The 7570-nt window shown below is 35.8% G+C and overlaps 1 pseudogene; it reads right to left on the reverse strand.

Annotated features, from left to right (window-relative positions):
- Positions 1-329: 329 nt before the first annotated feature.
- On the reverse strand, positions 330-1099 carry LOC101697101 (FUN14 domain-containing protein 1 pseudogene; annotated as a pseudogene).
- Between the last annotated feature and the right edge of the window lie 6471 nt (positions 1100-7570).

The raw sequence follows: 7570 nt of genomic DNA on the forward strand, positions 1-7570 counted from the left end.
GATTCAGCTACAAAACTCCTAAACGAGACTGTGGGAAATGCTATGTACTCTCTTTGAGGCACAGCTTTCTCATCTGTAACTTAATAATACTGTATACTTTATGCCTTGTTGGAGGTGCTACTGAAAGCTATCAACTGATATCTATTAGTAAACCCTCTGCAAAATAATTCTTATTATCATTCACTTTATGACAAAGGATCTCTTTTTCCATAGCCTACATCCTCTGCTCTGAGTGAAGTTGATTTATTGCTATTATTGTTGCTTATTATCACTTTGAATCCTTTCTTTTTTTTGCTCAAGAATACTATTGTTCAAATGCCACACAGGCTGTTTTATGGCAGATACTCATTTGCCAAGCTTCAGATGGCAAAATGCTAAGTGGTGAATTTGGTATTGTCCAGCGAGTTGTTTCTCCCTGCTCTGGAGACTCTGGTGGCATGTGCTGCTGAGAAGTTCCCCTGCTGCCACTCTCTTCTCACAGTTGGATCCACTAGGAAGGATCATTCATGTCCTTAAGATGCAAGGCCGAGCAGAAACCCTCCCACAAATCCACTGGATATCACGATGTTCTGTTTGACAAATTCTGTTGCTTCTTCGATTACATTGTTGATTGCAAGTGCTGCTTTATTTGCTCATTTCTTAAAGCCTTTTTGCTTTGTTTACATCTTTTTCAACTCTCTTCCAGTCGATCTGCACATAGCCACTATGACTGGCAATCTGTAGGAGAAGAAAGCTACCACCTACTGCTGTTGCTGCAAGTTTTCCAACTTTCTGGAACAAAAATCCTGCACACCAGCCAGTCACGCCACCCATTGCAATCTGAGTAGCTACTGAGTGTTTTTCTACCATAGGTCCTGATTGGTGGCCAAACACTCGATTCCACCAGTGGTGTCTTCTTGTATACTCTGTTAAATCCAATACTTCGTAAGAGTCGTCATCACTTTCATATTCTTGGGGAGGGGGTTCCGGGCCGGTCTTTCTTTCTTTCTTTCTTTCTTTCTTTCTTTCTTTCTTTCTTTCTTTCTTTCTTTCTTTCTTTCTTTCTCTTTCTTTCTTTCTTTCTTTCTTTCTTTCTTTTTTTGGAGGGGAAGGGGCTTATTTGGTTTACAGGTCATAGACATTTCAGTCCATAGTCAGCTGGCTCCAAGGGAAGGTGACATGTCAGACAAGCATCACAGAGGAGAAACAACATGGCACACACAAGGTAACAAAGGCAACAAGGAGGCCTTCACCGCATCTTTCTACCTCTTTTGTCCCATCCAGACTACTGGGCTGTATCAGTCATTTCTAATTGGATATTTTCCAATTTCAAACTTTTATATCATCATCTTCCTATAGCAGTTACTAAATGCGTTTTTCCTCTACGTCCTTCAGCCTCACTACAAGCTCTTGACCTCTATGTTCTTACCCTTTTGAATTTGAATTTCCCATTCCACAGGCTATAGGGATGTGCTGTTATGTTGGCCAATTCACTTTTCTTCTCCTCAATAACTGTCTACACACAGTAAACAAATATCAGTGTTTATTGAGTCTAACTTGGAGGAATTCATATGTAGGACAGACACAAGAGAATACAAATTGCATTCCAAAGGGAAATAAGCAATAAAGCAAAACTGGTAGAACTAGAGAAATTCCTAGATAGATGCTTGGTGTTTCTTAAAAGATACAAAATACTAGGACTCAAGATGAAAATATAAAAAATAAAGAAGTTGGGTAGGGAGACTAAAGATGATATTATACCCAAACTGCTACTAAAATTTAGTTTTTTAAAAAAAATTAGTCATAACCAGGTGCAGTGGCTCCCACCTGTAAACTCAGCACTCGGGAAGTTCACAAGTTTGGAGCCAGGCTCCTCCACTTAGTGAATTTGTGAGATCCTGTTTCAAAATAAACAAATAACGTTTTTGACATAGCTCAATGCAAAGTTCCTTTCTTTCTTTCTTTCTTTCTTCGTTTGTCTTTCTTTCTTTCATGAATTTTCAGTATTTTCCTAATTTTTCCTCCCACTTGTCATTCTGATTACATGAAACCCAGACAAAAAATAAGTAATCTCCATGATGTCATTCTACTGCTCATTGGTATAGAACTTTAACAAGAAACCCCTGTTACTTTGTCATCACATAGACCTGGATTTGAATTATATCACCTCCTATTTGAATATCACAAGATAATGTAGAAATAAAAGTATTTAGTAAAAATCCTTGAGTCAGATGCAGTTTTAATCACAATGTTCCCAAGAGACAATTTTAATCAATGAATGTGCCTTTGCTACCTCCTTTGGGGGGTATAAGATGCAAATGCAAGACTGTCATCATACAAGTCTATAAATCTGTGACACCATCTCCAGAGGGGATTTAGTGCAATACAAGTGAATGCATACGAGGCATTAGTACATCTTTCACTGGAAGAAGGTGAGAAAGTGCATGGAATTCTCTCATTAAAGGCAAACAGGAATCATCTGAGAAATTTTCTTCTGACAGAGTTTGGGAATGTTTAGAAAATGAGGGAGGGAGGAAATTAGAGAGGGTAAAAATGGCACAAACCTTAAGAGTCAAATAAATACAATTAAATCCTTATTTTGCCCTGGGTGGACTCAGTGAATTTGAAATTCTGATCAATTTATCTGTGCTCCATTTTCTATTCTTCAAAATCAAGATAAAAAGGATCACTTTGTAGATAGTTTGTGAGTATCGAATGAGATCACAAATATAATGAAATTTGAAAGACAATATATAAAATAAGAGAAATATTTGCAAAAGATATATCTAATAAAAAACTAGTATCTAGAGCATCTGAGAGATTTTTTTGCAATTCAAAAAGGGAAATGATGCAATTTAAAAATGACCAAAGGATCTGAAGAGATATTTCTCAAAAGAAGACAGATAAATGTCCATTTAGTATATGAAACTGTGCTTATAACATAGTCATTGGGGAGGTATGAATTAAAATTTCAATGAAGTACCACTTGACACCCATTTGGATGATCATAATCAAGATGAAAAATGATATGGAAAAGTTAGAATCCTCTCATATTGCTGGTAGAAATATAAAATGTGTAGCTGTTTTAGGAAGCTGTTTAGCAGTACTTCAGAAAAACTAAAACTAGAGTTAGCAGGTAACCTGGTTAATCCACTCTTAGGTAAAGAAAAAGGAAAACATGTATGTCCACACAAAAATATGTACATGAATGTTCACAGCAACATTTTTCATAGTAGCCAAAAAAGTAGAAACAGCCCAAATGTCTACCAACATACAGTTGGACAAACAAAATATGGTGTTCTGTACACAGAAATATTATTTGCAATAGAAAAATTGTATCACATTAATTTAGGAAAATTTCCCCATTGCTTATTATTTGTTGTGTTCTTTTCTCTCTTTTTTTCTTTTGCTTTTCCTAGTTTGTCTATGTTATATCTTTTATAGTTGACTCAAAGTTCTTAAATAATTTGTTCTGATGTTTTCCAGTCTTTTTTCCTTTTTGACTTTCTGTTTTGGTATTTCTATTGATGGATCACCAAGCTCAAAGATTCTTACCTTGGTTTTGTCCATCTTATTAATGAGCCCATCAAAGGCCCTCTTCATTTCTGTTGTGATTTTACTCTCAAAAATTTTTGGATTCTTTCTTTGAATTTCCATCTCTCTATTTGCATTTCCCATCTGCTGCAGCACACAGCTTACTGTATCAATTAGAGCTGTAGGTGTTTCAAATTTCCTGCATGATAATTCCAACAACCCTGCCATATCTGAGGCTAATTCTGATGGCTGCTGTCTTTTCAGACTGCGTTTACTGCCTTTTGATATGACTTGTGGCATTTCCTTGATGGCTACCTATAAGATCTGCCTAACGGACTTGCTGCGAACAGGCCTTTAGTAATGCAGTGATAAGGTGTTGGGAGTGGGAAACTCTCTTCCTTCTAAAAGTTGAACTTTGTTTTGAGTGAGCCTCTGAACTGTAATCTTCCTAAGTGCTTCTCAGTTTTTTCTATCCCTTTGGTGGGCTAGGATGGTTGGAGGAGGCTGGAGTTGGGTATTTCTCTTCTCTTGGGTTACTTAATATCTAACAAATGTATACTCCGGTACAGGGATGGTGACCATTTTAGGGTTTTCAATGATACTAACAGCCCATTTCCACACATAGGTTCACCACAGCTGCTCTAGTAGAATAGTTTCTGCTAAGATCAAACCTTTTGTAAAGAACAGAATGCTCGGCCCATTTAAAAATTACTTTCTTCCCATCTTCCTGCCAGAAGCACCACAGGACAATTTTTATTTTTAATTTCTGTTAGTCTCTGCCATAACTTTGTTGAGCTCCAGGAGGTAAAATTCACTAAAGTGTGGAGCCTGACTATGATGGTCCTCTTGGAAGATTTCATTCTCAGACTTGTCCAAAGATTGCTGCTTGGGGACTTTTACTCTTCTTTTAAAACTTATTTTTTATCAGTGCATATTTATCACATATATTGATCATATCTATCATAGGAAATTTGTACCCATATATATCTCATCTCAATTCTTTTTTTTCATTCTGCTCCCCTCCCTTCAACCTTTCTTCCACTCCCCATTCACACAAGCTTTGTTTTCATTCGTTCTTTTTTTCCCCTTCCTTCCCTTCCCCCATCCACTCCCTTTGTTCCCCTCCTGAGTCATTAGTAGGAAAATGGATGCACCTCCAGACCATAATCTTCAGTAAAATAAATTAAACCCATGAGTTTAAATATTGCATTGCTTCTCTTGTGTGAGAAACTCAAAGGCTGAATGAGGAGCATAATGGAGGATAGATATCAGAAAGTAGGAAGAACATGTTCAAATGGGATTTACACTTGTGTGTTGTGATTCTCTGCATTGGCCCACTCTTCAATTGAGCGGCAACAGTTTTCCCCTGTGACCTCTCTGAAAGATCTATGAAGAGCTAGGTTTTAGAAAATATTTTTCAGGAACAGAGTAACAACTTCCAGGCTCTTTTCATGCTAGGAGAAACTGGAATTTGGGGTTTCTTTTTGAAGTGATTAAAACGCTGTGAGATTATGTAGGAATGATGGTGGGACAACTCTGTGAATAGACTAAAACCCACTGAATTGTCTACTTAAAAAAAGTGACTTTTATGTCAATTTTTCTTTTTTTGGTACCGGGGATCAAACTCAGGTCCTTGCAATGTCAATTATTATGTCAATAATAAAATAATAGAAAAGATTGGCTAGAAACCCAGATGACTGGCAATTTTCATTGCTGATGATAAACTGAAGATTAGGCAGGGCTATTTTCTTCAGTACATTTTTTTATTTTGAATGTAATATTGTTCACCCTTGGTCAACAATTTTAACTGATAACTCTTTTTGTTATCTCTTAAGATTGAAGATTTGAAAGTCAGCTGGGCACAATCCTTGTTTTAAAACCATATTCATAGATATTGTGTTCCTAGTCTGTGAGCTAAAATATGGCTCGTGTTGAGTAATGATCTAGCTTCCAAAGAAATCGGTTGATAAAAACTAATCAGATTTTATAGCCTAAGCATTTATGGAGAAAGTGTTCCCAGAAGATGACTTCAGACATTGGCTAGGAAACTGGAAAGATTAGAGATTTTGTAAATAAAGAAGACAGAGGAAATAAGAGACCAGCAGAAAATAAAAAACAGCTTTAGTGATAATCCTTGGGTGAAACAGATTTACGTCTCAATTCTGTGCTTAAATCACCATGATTAAGAGTTAATCTTAGATCTCAGAGGGTAGCTTTGAAAAATATCTATATTTTTATTTTTCTGAGGTCATCAGAATTGGAGAAGACATGTACTCTAGATGTACACAGGAGTGACCCAGTATTGCAAGGCAGGAGATGCAGAGGCTGTGGGATTCAGGCAGAGGCTGGCACATGGAGAATGTTTTCAGTACATGCTGATTACAGATTCAGTCACACTAAGACTCAGAAACAAAGCTGCCTGAATTTGAATCCTGGTTCTGTGATTTGCTAGCTCAGAGACATTGGACAAGTTGTACAACCTCTCCTGCCTTAGTTTCTTTATCTATGAAATAATAACAGTACTATGTTATAGGGTAGTTCGTGATAGGTGCTGTCTACCTGAGAGCTTTCCTAAGAAACAATGAGTAAAAGTGAAAATAAAAGTGAAAAAGTGAAGATTTACACAAAACACACCTACTCATACAATAAGTGGCATGTGCTGACATTCTAACACACACACAAATATATTAAGGAATCATCAAATGAATGACTTCTGAACTTTGTTAATTTTTTCCTGGTAAGCTCTGCTATCATTCTCAACAGCTCAAATATTTAAGTCTAAAATGTTGTTGACTCCAGGGATAAGTAGTTAAACTATGGAGACTATGAAAAAATTCAAGTGTAATTAAGAAACTACCTTAATTTTAGACTTCTTGATTACTGAGCAAAGTAACCTTGCTATGATTAAAAAAAAAAGTAGTACTGCAATAACCTCACTGGATCGCAATGATGGCACAAAGGTAGATTTATCCCTGGAACCTCAGCTTAAACCTGCCTCTTTACCAGGTTCAATGTGTGTGGATGAGTACTTGCATTGTCAAAATATCTAACTTATTTGCCTATCAAATTTTAAATTACAGTATAATATCTACTTGTGGGAATTTGTTGAATAGAAAGGAATTGGAGAATATCTAATGAAAAGTAAAGAAATAAAACTAATGTGAGTAATCAAAGTCCATTTTTAAACAAAATTCTCTAATTCAGAAGGGGGTTATTAATGGTGATTGTAATTGTCTTGGCCATTTTCTCTCAACTGATCTACTTGATTCCATTCCTTTTTGCATTTTTCCACTTCATTACAGTGCTATTACACCCTATGTGACTTGTAAAGCCATGGAGACATTATTTTGTAAAACCATATCAGAAGTATAGCTTGATTATTAGCTCAGTAGTATGGGGAAGAGTTGGATTTTATTCCTTCTCTACCATATGGTCTGTAACTCAGATGTACATTTCAGCTTCAACTTTGGATCCCTCTTAGTTACTACATCCACACATGACAGTACTTGACACATACAAAGTTTAAAAATTCTAGGTATGAGCAATTTCTTTGAAATTCATATAGGCTATAATTATGTTCTTGTACTAAGCTAATAATTGACTTTTATTCATAGATTTAAGAAAACACAATGGATCTATTGTTTATGTTTCTTATGGTCATTTATTCCTTCTTGAACGCCAACACATTGGTGTTGAAATTAGACTCAACTTTTAGCTCATCAACAGTTTTGGATAAAACAGAAGAGTTTGATGTTCAATTCACTATTTATGTAGATTTAAGAAATCAGTAGTGCACACAGATGAATGAGAATCCTTGAAATAGCTATCTCAGCAAATCCACTGACAAAGAAGCACCTACATATTAAGATTCTTCCTAAGTAGCAATTTGTTTCTATGGCACCTAAGTAGAGAAGACAGAATTTCCTATTAGTTTCTGAGAGCAGAAAAATATGAAGTAGTTAAGGTTCTCAAGTTTGGATTAAAAATGATGTTAATTTCCAGTAAGGATTAAAAGTTAATTTTAGGACATTTTTAGGCTATAATTTAATTTCTTATT

This window comes from Heterocephalus glaber, unplaced genomic scaffold, assembly GCF_053883595.1.
Source record: "Heterocephalus glaber isolate CG9 unplaced genomic scaffold, H.glaber_assembly_v1.0 deba00001460, whole genome shotgun sequence".
In the NCBI taxonomy this organism is placed as follows: Eukaryota; Metazoa; Chordata; class Mammalia; order Rodentia; family Bathyergidae; genus Heterocephalus; species Heterocephalus glaber.